Raw genomic sequence first — 13,685 nt, 5'->3', positions numbered from 1 at the left:
GGTAGCATGGTAAGATCCTCAAAGAATCCTGCCTTTTGCTCCACTTGCTGAACAGTTAAAGTTCTCCCTTTAGGAAGCTTAAGGGAAATGCTTTAAGGTCTTCCTCCTTTCTCAAAACACCCAGCAGTTTTCTTACCCTAGATACCCTTTGTTGGCTTGGCAAAGCACTGTGGCCTGCACATGGTAGGAAGGACTGTACACTAGTGCTGCACAATCCCCTTCGAATCTGCACTGGATTTAAGATAGGTTCTCAAGCATCTACACAAGCTAAATGTGTGGTTTTCCCTGTCAGCGCTTTCCTATGACCCCCACAGGAGCCCTCCTCTGCCACTTGCCACGTACGTGGGTTAAAGGAACGGGGGGAATTCTGAGGTCTCCTAAGTCTGCAGCCAGGTGCTTAATCCTAGCCACAGGAAGCAACAAAATGGCAGAGATCCTGGGAAAGGAAAATCTCTTTTTGAAAGTACTACGAGGAAGCACTTAGGCTACAGACACATTACTCATGATGGACCATTACAATTCAATCCAAAAGCTCAAGCAAGACCTTGAAGACCAAGTGAATGGGTTCAAAAAAACAAACAAACAACTGAACGGTAATCCCCAGTTTTCATTAGCAGAGATACTGACCAAGCAAAGAGTTGACAATTCAGCATCTACCCTCTTGAGGGATATTTTTCAGCCTTAACAGGGTAAGTTGTTGCCAATACATCTAAAACCAAAAATTTCTTAGACTAGGAGGGGAATCCAACAAGAGACGTCCAGCTGTGCTGAATTAAAACACTCCACTTAAAACTTCCCATCAATCACAGAGCAGGAGAGTGCTGACGTTATTTGTATGAAATGTAAGAGCGCTATTACTCATCTGCAATTAAAAAGAATAGTTTGATTTGGTTTCTTGCCAAGAGTTATGTGAATATTTTCCCTTTCGCCAGGTTACGAATTTTGCCAGCTTCCATAATCTGAAGGTAGCATTCCAGGTTCTGACTAAATCGTGAACAATGACACGATACAAGTCAGATAAATTTGGAGGGAAAATCATTCTTTGTCTGAAACCTAAATTATAAATCCATTTTATTCATCCACGTTCTCTGCAATGGGCTGGCTTGCAATGTCATGAAAACACAATTTTAATTGGCACACTTGTTGGCACAGTCTGAGAAGAGTCCAAGATCTGTATGGAGACTGAATGATTCTATCCTCCCTAGATTTGGACCCTCAAGGCATGGATTAAGATGAGACACTAATGGGGCAGCATGCAAAAGCTTGTATTACTGAGATAGATCTCCATCATGGATAAAAAGAAATAGGAGCCTTCAAACTTACAATTCTAAATGAGAACAAAGCTACAGATAGGGAAAAAGAGTCAGACAAGGATCTAAGCAAAGATTGGTAACGTAATGAAAGCATCGGAGCCATCTAGAGGGGATTTTGGCTAGATTACATCTTCCAATATTAGGAACAAGCAGTCCACAAGGCTCTGAGTGTAGGTTTAATACCATGTCTGGCAATGTGAAATATTTCATGTGCATTAAATGCACATGCAATTTAAAAAAAAAAAAAAGACAGAAGACAAGCAAGGGCAAGTAAAGAGAGTTATTCTGAAGATAGAAGCTCTTTGGGTAAATGCCTTTGGTTCAATTTTTTTCAGGTTCAAATCTATAATTTTCTCCATATTATAGCAATTCTTTTTAGCTGATGTTAAGCATGCCTTGTACCATATTACTAGAATTTGACAATGTTCATCAGAGTAAGCCCACATTAAAACTTTGGGGTATCAAAAATAGTTTTTCTCCCTCCCAGAAACATTTGCTTGATGATTTCTCTCCCAGCAAATTTTGGTATACTCACAGTAGTAGAAAGCAATTAGTGAGAGGAGTATCCATGCAGCCATCTTAAAGCTATTTGTTAATTCAGGTCATGGGAGCATCACAGTTAGCCAGGACTGGTGCACTTAGGTCTGGGTGTAAGTTTCAGCTGAACCTTGATGCCATATTAGACAGGTATGCAGGTGTCCATGTGCCCATCCCTTCACTTTGGTTTCTGAAGGAAAGAAATCAAGTTTGTTAGCCTGAAGGGAGCTGTAACATGCTTCACTGAGGCCCCTGTTTGCAGTCTTGTGCCTCAGAAGATCCCACACAGCACTGATCTAACACAAGCAAATACAGCCAAGAACCATAACCTATGTGTTTCAAAAACAGGCCTTTTTGATATCCAGTAGAGGAAAAATAACCACACTACACTGTGCTCATCTGTCAAAACCATATCTCAGAAAAGAAGGTATGCTGTGTCCCTTGAGCTTCCTAGCTCCATTTTCTCTTCAATACATGGCTGACTTCTCATGCAGAGCAATTGCCTGAAGGCCTAATTTCTGTAGAGTTTTCCCCATGTTAAAATGCAGGGCAAGGTTATCAATATGCTAGCAGGAAGTGCATGTAAACACTGGTTCCCTTTACTACATCACTCGCTCTTCCCCAAGGTATTCTCAGAGACTTTCAGTCTCGATTACAAGAAACCATTTAAATGTTTCATCCAGAGAGCTGATATTAAAAACCAATGACTAGTTGAGGTCTTACAAAACACAAGTATTTTGTCATGTAAATCTTTCTACATCAGTTCCCTTCCATGTGGCTTTTCCATATTTCCCAAACTTCTTGAGGATGTTTGAGGGCTTAGATAACACAAAGTAACCTGTCTTCTTATAGTAGGGAGACAGAATGATTTGAAACTAGCTTATCTAAGGGTCATATCCTGCCATTGATTTTTTTCAGTGCTCCCTATTGATTTCAGAGGTGAGTTCCACATACAGATCAATACCAGGATATGGTCTTTATTTATTAGTATACTTCTGGCCATTTCACTCTACCCTACTGCCTCAAAACATATGGAGCTAATTATGGCATTCAACATTACATTGGCCTTGTTGTCTTTAGAAGAGAGTTAAGCCTTCATTTGGTCAACAGAATAATTTGAACGGATTGTTTGGTGACTTCTGCCATTGCCATTAATCCAGAAATAGATCCTGTGACACATTATTTCAGGGTAGAACTGAAGTAGAGTAGCAGAGACACATGGATAAGCACGCCCTTTGACTAACCAGCAGCTGCACACTAGCAGCAGTACTAAATTCCCAACAGAAGTTTCAGACAGTGTTTTGACAATGAGAAACTCTCTGCATTGAGTCAGTGGTCTGATTCTCCTGACCTAGTCTAATGTTCTAAAGACTTGATGTGCTAAAGAAATATACATCAGTACTTAGATGAAAGTTCCCCTACTATAAATTTCTGAACTCCATCAATACCTTTAACTTATCGGGTCAGGAATAAAAGAACTGCAATTTTCAAGAAGTTCACTAAGCATGCATCTTTTACTTCCCACGGCTTGGAGCCCCAGCTGACCTGGAAAAAGTCTGTATGTATTCTCAAACTAGCTGCCAAGAACAGGACTGAATTACAATGCAGTTTTGTCAATGGCTCTGGCTCACTGGTTAACCTTGGCCTCCATGTTGCAGTTGGGCCCTCTTCTACCTAGAGCTTTACTAGCTGTATGCAAGCAGTGCAGTAGATTGCAGCCTATGTGAAGAGGGCAACGGAAGTTTGCAGGTCCTAGGTTTGATACAGACTTTGAACTGCACAAGAACGGAGATGTGAATTGCCTTTAAAGAGACAGTGTTTTTTCATTTCTCCCTCTTTCCACCAAATTTTTCTTCACAGATGTGGGCATGGGAAAGAATTAGCCATGGGCCTAATTTGAGTGTTCTGCCTCTTAAGAAATCAAAGCTTCTACACAGAGTTGTAAGATTTGCATGACCAAAATGCAACACCTATTAAAAAGCAGGGTAAATAAAACACTTCCTTCCTATGTGCTACTCCTACGTTACCTTTCTATACTCTGTAAAAAAGCACCAAACCATTCTCTGCATTCAGAAGGCCTTTTCTTTAAAAGCAGAAAAACAAATAAACTTGTCACTACTTCTAGATTTACATTAGACACAGAGCAAAAGGTGAACAGCCCAAAATTTTTCATCTATTTATATATAATCAGTGCATCCTAGTATTCAGATGCAATAAACCAACAGCAGCTTATCAACTACTGCATGTACCTGAAGAGAGCAAAGGAACAAATGAGCAAAGAAAAGAAAGCGCAGAGGGAAACAGAGCTTCACCATTTGCTCAACTGCCTTGGAGTGTTAGGAAAACGTCAGTGTTCTATTGACTTTGCTTCTCTTGTACTCGTTTACATCACTGGAGGGTCTGGCCTGTGCTTTAAGAAAATACTGCTCCTTTGCAATTGTTAAATAGTGACAAAGTCCAGGTGACCCTAGCACAGAGTCTGAGTGGTTTATGTCAAGCCTGGAGACAGTGACTCATGGAGTCACAGATGATCAGTTGATAAATGTCACCGGTATCAGAAACCTGGCCATTAACATGAGTGATGTGAGAACTAAGAGGTTAAGTAAAAGCTACCTTCATAATGAGTTTGTGATACAGAAAATCAACATTATGACCCAGGGTTGGATTTTTGGTTTTGTTTCTCATTTCCCCTTAAGGTGGATTTGGTTTTGTAACTTTGCTTGTGGTTAGATGCTTTGTAAGTTGGGTTTGGTGTTTTGTTTTTTTTTTTTAGTGCAACATACATTTTTTGTGGGCTCATTGGCTGGGAAAAGCCTACTGGAAATGTTAGAAAGCGGTTCAGATGAACCAGGGGGTCAACTGTAATTTTTTGCAACAGTCTGCTGCAACAATGCAGTCTGTTGGCAACAAACTGTTAGGTTTTGGAATTGCCTTAGCTTCAAAGTGACTCAGAAGCTGGTTTTGAAAACATTTCTAGGAAAGAGTAAACTGCATTAGTACATACATTACAAGCAATGAGTTCCCTTATCTACATAAGACTAAGTTAAACATAAGACTAAGGACTTTCCTGAAGCAGGGCACTGACAAAATCTTCCAGAATGACCTAAATATCCAAAGTTTTATTGCTTAAATTTATAAGGACACAACACTTTAGATAACCACTCTGAGTAGCCTTCTTACTTGCAATTCAAGAATTCAATATGTCGTTCAAGTCATTGTGTCCAAGTGGCATCCCACTTTATGCACAGACACTTTTCTGATCTTCAGTCATTTAAGGCAAAAAAATTACAAAAAATTAGAAAGCCACAGGGAAGCTTTGGCTTCTAACTTGTGAAATCTCACAAACTCATTAAGAAGCTCATTTACAACATACAAAGTAGAAGCTAATATTTCATAGTGGTGATGACTATGTATGGAGCATATACACATAAAGTATGTATGTTACATTTTTAGTACACCATACATTTTCAGTCATATCTCTTTTCCTCATCCTCTTGTCAACCACACTTTGTTAAGAAAAATTAAAAAGCAGCAGCAGGTTTAGGTAACTAACTTTACAGATACATTTACCAGAATGCAGTCCAGTCATCAAAGGATTTAAATAAAGAAATACAAAGGGGTAAACAGTCTTTGTGGACGTTAGGCATAACAAAGAACACCCCTTTCAAGACTGAGTATTTAAAATCCATCACACTAGTAAAGGTATCCCATTCTTTTTCAAGAGGAGAGTCTGAAGTATGATTGCTCAGACATTCATCAACAGATAATATGGACCATTAACAGAAACAGATTTTGCAGAAATAAATCCTTTGCTGTTATATTTCAGTTTGAAATTAAGTTAGTATTTACCTACAAATACAAGGAAATGAAGAAGGTTTCTTTCTCAAATTTCCTGTTCAAAACTATTTTCATTTAATGTATTATACAGTAGGAAATACAAAAGTAATCAAAATCAGAATGAAACATCATACATGATACTTTCTCAGCTTTCTCTTTAATAAGACTTTATTTTGGTGGAATTTCTGGTCACTTGGGAAATTTGGAGATTTTGCCTCTCTCTGGTGTGGAAATGAGGGAAAGATTGCTTGGAGATTATTATATTATTTTATGACACCCATCTTACTTCTGACCTTCCTCAGCACTTGCAAGCAGATTAGTTTACTCATCCCCTCCCTTCAGTAGCCACACTGGACTCAATGAGTGCACCTGGAAGTTCCCCAGATTGGCAAAGTTTCTTCATCCTTATGCTCTCCACGCTCTGTCTTCTTGGCCCAATAAAACACATCAGAGTTCTTGAAAGGTCTGATGCCCCCAACATGTTCCTCCTCTTTCACCTCTCCCATGCCAGCTTTGCTCTGCTATCAAAACTGCTAAAAGTTTAGTTATTAACTCAACTGTTGGAACAAGTCATGCTTCAAACTTGTGACTCCTGACAACAGAAGAAAGGTTCCTTGTATCTCTGCAGATCTGCAATTGCAAAACACGTACGGTGCCCCAGGAACAACTGAGGAATGAGACCCATCAAGGGATGCATCAGAGCCAGTTGAGCCTAAGTCTGCATCAAGAAGAAGGGGCAGATGATAGTCATCGGAGACTCTCTTGTGAAGGATTGACCAATCTGCCAACCTGTCTTACTTCCCAGGCGGTTTGTTGCTTGATAGATCTTTGGTCTGGGATGTTGCAGAGACACTAATGTGACTTGTCTGGACCTTGGACTATTAATCTTTGCTGTTCATTCATGTGAGCACAATGACACTGACGGGTGAGCATACCAAGAGTGACTATAAAGTCTGGGGACACAGGTGAAGAGGAAAGGCTTGGAGAGGAGTAGATATGTCTGGTAATCAATGAGCTGACTAGGGGATGTGTTCTGCTGGACCCATTACGAACAAGGAAGAATTGGTCAAAAATGTGAAGATCAAGGGCAGCCACAGCTACAGTAAGCATGAGACTGTGAAGTTGAAAATCCCAAGAGAAGTGAGAAAGACAAACAGTAGAATCACAGCCCTGGACTTTAGGAGAGTGCATTTCAGATTATTCACAGATTTGCTGGGCAGGATCCCATGGCAGACTGGCCTAGAGGCCAACAAGCTTAAGCAAGCTAGTTGATATGGCAGGACACCCTCCTGAAAGCACAAAAAATGGTCCAAACTGAGATGCAGAAAGTTGAGCAGGCACAGCACAGGGTCAGCATGGAGGGGTGGGGAACTCTTGACTGGGTTCAAACACAAAAAGCACGCAGAAGGAGAAAGCAGGGAGGGGCACCTTGGGGGGAATATAGCACCATTGCTCAAGCATGCAGGGATGGAGCTGGGAAAACCAGAGCTGATCTGGATTTGAAACTAGGACTAGAGATAGATATGAACTGAATAAGTTGATAATGAAGTGGGTGGAAAATTGGCTGGATCTCCAGGCTCACAGAGCTGAGGTCCAGCTGGTATCTGGTTACTAGCAACATCTTTCAAGGATTGATACTGGGGCCAATACTGTTTAGTGTATTTATTAATGACATGCCTGATGGGGCAGAGTTCACTCTCAGCAAGTTTGTAGACTATATAGGCCATACTAGGGGGAGTGGCTGATGTTGGAAGGTTGGGCTACTACTCAGAGGACCCTTGACAGGCTGGAGAAATGGACTAACAGGAACTTCATGAAGTTCAAAGTAGTCAAAAGCAGAGTCCTGTATCTGGAATGAAACAACTTTCTACAGCAGTACAGGCAGGGGGTTGACCTCACAGAAAAGGATTTAGAGGTCCTGACAACAGCAACATGAGCCAGCAGTGTGCCCTCTTGGCAAAGAAAGCCAACAGCACCCTGCAGCCAACAGATCAAGGAAAGTGACTACTCCCATCTCTCAGGTCCTTGTGAGGCCTTACCTGGAGTGCTGTGTCCAGTTTTGGGCCCCCTCAGTACAAGAAAGATATTGACATATTGCAGTGAGTCCAGCAGAGGCTCAGAGAGCTGGAGCATTTGCCAGGCTGAAAGAGATGGCTCTGTTCAGCCTTACAAAAAGACTAAGGGGAGTCCTCATTGCCATCTGCAACTACCTGTTCAGAAACTATAGAGAAGACCAAGCTGAACTCTTCTCAGAAGTTAGCACAAAGATGGACTGAAAAATGATAAACACAAGTTGGAACACCGGATATAAGGAAAACTTTTTTAATCACAAGGATGATCAAACACTGGAACAGACTGTCCAGAGTTTGAGGAATCTCCATCCTTGAAGATGCTCAAAACTTGACTGAACCAGCCCTGAGTAACCTGGTCTAGCTGGACCTGGTTTGAGCAGGGAGATTGCACTCATTGTCTGGAGGTCCTTTCCATCCTAAGGTGTTCTTTGTATACATTCCCTGTCTAGTGAGTTCTTTTACTTCTTTCATCACCGGAACAATTTCATCATAACCACCAAATATTTCAAGAATAATACCAAAGGTAAGCAGCCAGTAATGTTATATGTATTTTCACTTTCATCAAAGACAACAAGACCAAAAAAAAAAAAAAAAAAAAAGTCAGACAAGAGAAAGGAGGTATCTTTCAAGAAGCTGTGCTACAGATAACCTAGAAGGTTTCTTTACCTTCTTCTGCAGACAGGGGAATGCTGGCTGCTGAGTGATATCCAATGAGATTAATAACACAGATGCTGACAGATGTTCTAAATAAAGTGTCAAAGGATGATTCGCAGAAATACTGTGTAAAACTACTGGGGATAATTGTTATCTGATAAGTTACTGCACATTACCAATTAGCTGCATATGAGACACTGAATCCATCAGATTTCTTATTTGTAAACTCTAGAGGATTCTGTAATTGATAGTGTGAATGCATCATTGATCAAAATTATGTTCTATCTAGCATAAATGCACTGAAAGAGCTAGTTAACCGGAGAAAGTAGTATTTTAGACAAAAAAATTCTCATTGTATAATTAAAGGAATTAAATACTGTTCTTGGACTTCAAAGCCAGATAGAAGCAAAAGTGTTATCCCAAAATGTAAAATTGAAGATGCAAATAAATTTCCATTAAAAAATAGAAATTGCTAAGAATCAAAACTACTTTTTGCCTCATACTAGGCCATTAAAAGGTGAAAATGCTGACCTTTTTACTGTTTGATAGTAAGTATATTCATCACAGCCAAACTTTTCAGAAAAGGTATTTAATACCAACCTTCTGAACATGCTCTTAAACTTCAATGTATAATTAAGAAAGAAAACTTTATTAATGCTCACATTTAAATGACAGAAGACAAGATAGTAAAATTTCACTGTTTTTAACAGATTCTGAAGTTGTTTATACCTAGTGGGTTTGACTTCTGTTTCTAACATTTTCTGCCTGAATATAGGTTCTTTCCAGGGCCAGCAGTAATTTATGCCACTTGAACAAGGTATATCAGGGATCTCAGGGAGGGGAGGAACAAGTGTGGCGGAACTGGTTTTTTACCATGACCTTCTCCTAGTTATCCACGCTCATCTTCCCATGTCAAATTTGAAGAGAGCAACTGCAACTGTCACAACAGACCACTGACAAGAAAATGCTTGCATGAGCTTTCTCCCACCAGAGTGCTTACTTCTGCAACAGAGAATTTTAAGGCAATGAAAAGACATATTCCACATCCAGAAATTCCAGTAGATCAAAGGAGAGGATAAGGGGATGTCTTACAAACCCTCCACCACTATCTTTGACCTGAAAACAAAGTTCTGGATTTCCATTTTGGACTTCTTGAAATTGCTGGGTCTGGTAAATTGGGTAAAATGCTGAATTCAGAAATCATTTGACATTCTTCATTTGAAATGAAGAAGTAATATCTGGCTAGGAGTAATGGGAGGCCCATTCTATGGCTAGAAAGATGTTTCTAGTTGCAGCAAACAGCCAATAGGCAAATCTTGCAGGCTTTGCCAGCAAGATGCAAGATTGCAAGGTGATGACATCCTGGAGTTTGTAGCATGCAATCTGTCCATTTTAGATAGATCATCTACCAAAATACCACTTCTGAAAAGCAGGCAGCACATATCGCAATGGTTAGTAAAAATTTAAACGGTTTACCTCATTTAAAGGAAACCAGAATTGTCTAGTTCGTGTCAGATACAAAGTAGAGCAGCAAAGGAGAGTTTTCCCTATGAGGAGGAGAGCAAAGGCGTGCATTTGAAAGATGTAGGATCTGTCAGATGGGCAGGCTAGAGATTGTTTTTAAGTGAGAGGGGAGGTAGCACACTAATATAGCTCTATGAAATCCACCTTCTTTACAACAGAAACAGACAAAAATAAATGAAAGAAACCAACAAACATAAAAGCATATATTGTCATTTGTGCTGAGTGTTTGGCTCCTAGTAAATGACATGAGCTGTATGCAACACCAGAGCACTCGCCAGTCTGAAAGTCCTGAAACTTTTCCAGAGGCTGTTCTGTTTATTTCTGTTGCACTCAAATCCACTTAACATGGCACTGTCATAAACACCACTTTCACTTAAGTTGTCCTGATGGCCAATAGACTTAGTGCCAGGTGCTTTCAAAATATAGTAAATAATTGTCCATCTCATCCACTTAAGAAGCAGAGCTTACATTCTGTGCAAGTCTGCCATGTTTTCCTAACGTACCGGCTGGCTTACTGCTCTTATTTTGTTGTTTAGTTTTGTTAGCTATTAAACACAGCCAATGGTTTAATAAGATTTTAAGCGTTTTGTATAATGCTCAATTATACAGCTACAAAAGACATGAAATGACTCGAAGTCCCAGATTAGTGAGTGTCTTCAGAAGGATCACAAGGGCTTGAAATCATAAAGGTCTGATCTGAACAGAACCATCATGCTGGAGTTAAAGTTAGGTATGGGTTTAAAGTCAAGTACGCCAGGGTAGACTGGTCAACCTGACTAATGATAGGCCTGACATAAACAGTGGTTTCTGACCTAGCTAACAGGGGATAAATGAGACTTTACAATTTTTTCTTCTGTCTTGGAGTGAGATAGATATAGTAGAAAATGTAGTCAGTTTTGTGGGGTTTGTGGAGAAGAAGAACAATCTGCTAATATGAGTATACTAGAATTTGTCATAGAGCAAATGGTAAAAAACCAGATCCAGAAAAAGTCTCTAAGACAGCTTAAAGCACATTGTTGGTGTCCGTATGAGACAGACGTGTTCTAGTTTGCAAGTTCTTGATTTTCCTGGACTGAACTAAAACGTTCAGATTACAGCTGAGACTTTCTTGGGAATGAGGCGGCTACTCTGCTGAGGAGAGACTCACAGACATGGTTTATAATGCCAGCTAGTTTGCATCACTGGTCAGCGTCATATCCGGGGCTAGCAGCACCGATAGGGTCCTTCTTTGGGTTAGGCTCTGCACAGCACTAGGATTTCTGTCATGCTGAACCAGATCCACACACCTGACTTCAATTTCAGACTGGTGCTTGCCCGTGATGGCAACCTATATTTTTCCTTTTTCTGTTTCTTTTTTCTCAACAAAGCAGGTATGTGAAAGCTTCTGTAACAGTGGTGGGTAATAACAGAGTGTATATGTCTTCTTAATCAACACAAGGATTGTTATGGGAAGGGAAATCTTATTTCATCTAAATACTCTATCTGAAGTTGAATAAAATCAATAAAGAATTGATCTAAAGCTTACATGAGATTCAAACATTATTGTAAATCTGGTTTTGAAAGTCTTGATTTGTCAGTGTTCTTAGATATATTTTATTCTCAACCAACTTATGAATTAAAAGATGAGCTTTCAGTCCAAATAAGGACTTTCATGTTGCAAGACCTTTATCTCATTCAGTTTGACAGAAAATGTGCTAGTATTACAAAACATCCTCTTTTTCAGTAAGCAGATAGTGACCTGGTCAGAGAAAATACTGCCAGTAACTTTCAAAGGACTCTTAAAGACACTTAGGTTATGTCTAAGTGACCCCAGTGACTCAGAGGACTCTGTGACCTCAGAGTGACTCTGGAAAACACTTTTGCAAGTCGGAATGAGAGTTTTTATGCACCTCCCCAGAATAAGCATGGAAATTGGAACAACTGAGTGAACCCAGGACCGTGGGCCTGGCAGGCACCTCACAGGAGCCACACGCCATATGGGGGCTGGACGGGTAGGGGCACAGCTGGCAGGAGCAGTCTTTTACCACGAGCAGTGGTGGCACACCAGTGGTGGACACAAGCAGGCCAGGACACCAGACAGAGGGCCTGCTGCCTCTCAGGAGCAGTCTGGTGAGACAGCCCCCCATCTCAGTCCAACATGGTCAGCTGCCTTACTGGGGACTTGACTCCAAGGGATCTGGGGACTCCACATATCCAACACCCACACCTATCCACAGAGGGAATTGCCTCCTGGGGGCACGCCTGGCCGCAGCCACCGCAGCTATCTGCTACCTGGGACATCAGTCAGATCCCCATCCTCATGGGAGGGCTCCTAACCCGGGCTCTCTCTGCACCCACCATAGCTCTTGTCTCGTCCCCCAGGAAGCTGGGCAGCCCTGTGGCTGTCCCTCACTAATCTTGATCATCTGGATGATGCTAATCAATAAGACAGAGAACGAAGTAACTGTTTTAACATTTTTTTTTTAAGTGGAGCTACTGTAGTTGTGAGTTACTGATCAACCTCTCTAATTATATTATTTTCCCTTGCAGCCATCTAGCACAAAGTGTACTCATGCTTTTAAAAAAGATGCAGAGATGACTGTCCATCAAAAACAATAGCCAGCATAGGAAAAGAATGGCTATCCCCTTTTGGTTAGAGACAACCCTCACTTCAAGTGAAAAAAAGACTGTAACAGTTTAATAGTTTTAGTGCCACAATAAACTAAAGTTATATTGCAGTGCTGTCTGCAGTGCCTAGTAAAAGCAAGCACCCCCATCTACCAGGGTAGACCCCTGTCTCCATATAAATGCTTACTAGAAAGCTAAATCACCTTAAAGGAAGGATTTTACTGTCCTCCTGCTAAATGAGCTTTATGAGCCATTTGCTCAATTTAATTCTGTGTCTTGTCAAGAGCACTGGCCATATACTACACTTGTCAGAGTTTGTTCTCACCTTCCATTCAGTTGTATATTTTTATACATTGACAGTTTCTATCATCAAATGTAATGACCTCTTTTAGACAAAGAAATAATTGACTACTAAGATCTTCTATTTGCAGTAACCCTAACAAACCAATTTCTCAGCAAGCCCTCAGACAATTAAAAAGCATGTTCAATTTCAATAGAACAGACGTGATGCAGAAACCATCTACATGGCACCAGTACAGGTGCATAAGGATGAGACACAGCGGTTACTGACTTTTTTAAAAATAATAATTGTTTTTATCTTAGTCTCATTCAGTTCACTGCCTTCAATGAAAACACATCTTCTGCAAAACATTTTATAATATATATATAATTATATATATAATTATAATATAATAAACAAATTTCTCTATAAGCCTGACATCTTACGCACAGTCAGTTCCTTTAAAATATTTTTTCTGTTTCCATTCCATCCAAAAGAAAAAGTATCTGAGGTTTGGCCAGACTTGTTCCCAACTTTATAACAAGCATTTCTAATATTCCTTGTCTTCCATGTTAGCATAAGTTTTCCTCTTGAAGTTACACAAGGCATTGCAGAGCCTGGGAATGGAATATCCATGTATTTGCATCAGGACAAAGTCACCTTTGGATATGCGAATCTCAAGAGTCAATGAGTCAACACAAAATAAATGTACAGAGTGTAGATTATAGTTATTATGATTACTGGTTATGAAAGGAAAGGTGTAATTTCTAGCAGGGAATCCAGTACCTGAAGGAATGGAAACTCTAATACTAGATGTAATTAAGCAAAAGGTACTTCACAGAATTGACTCAAGATTTTTGA

The sequence above is a fragment of the Pelecanus crispus genome, chromosome 4, assembly GCF_030463565.1.
Source record: "Pelecanus crispus isolate bPelCri1 chromosome 4, bPelCri1.pri, whole genome shotgun sequence".
Taxonomy (NCBI): Eukaryota; Metazoa; Chordata; class Aves; order Pelecaniformes; family Pelecanidae; genus Pelecanus; species Pelecanus crispus.
Note: the sequence above shows the minus strand (reverse complement) of the source record.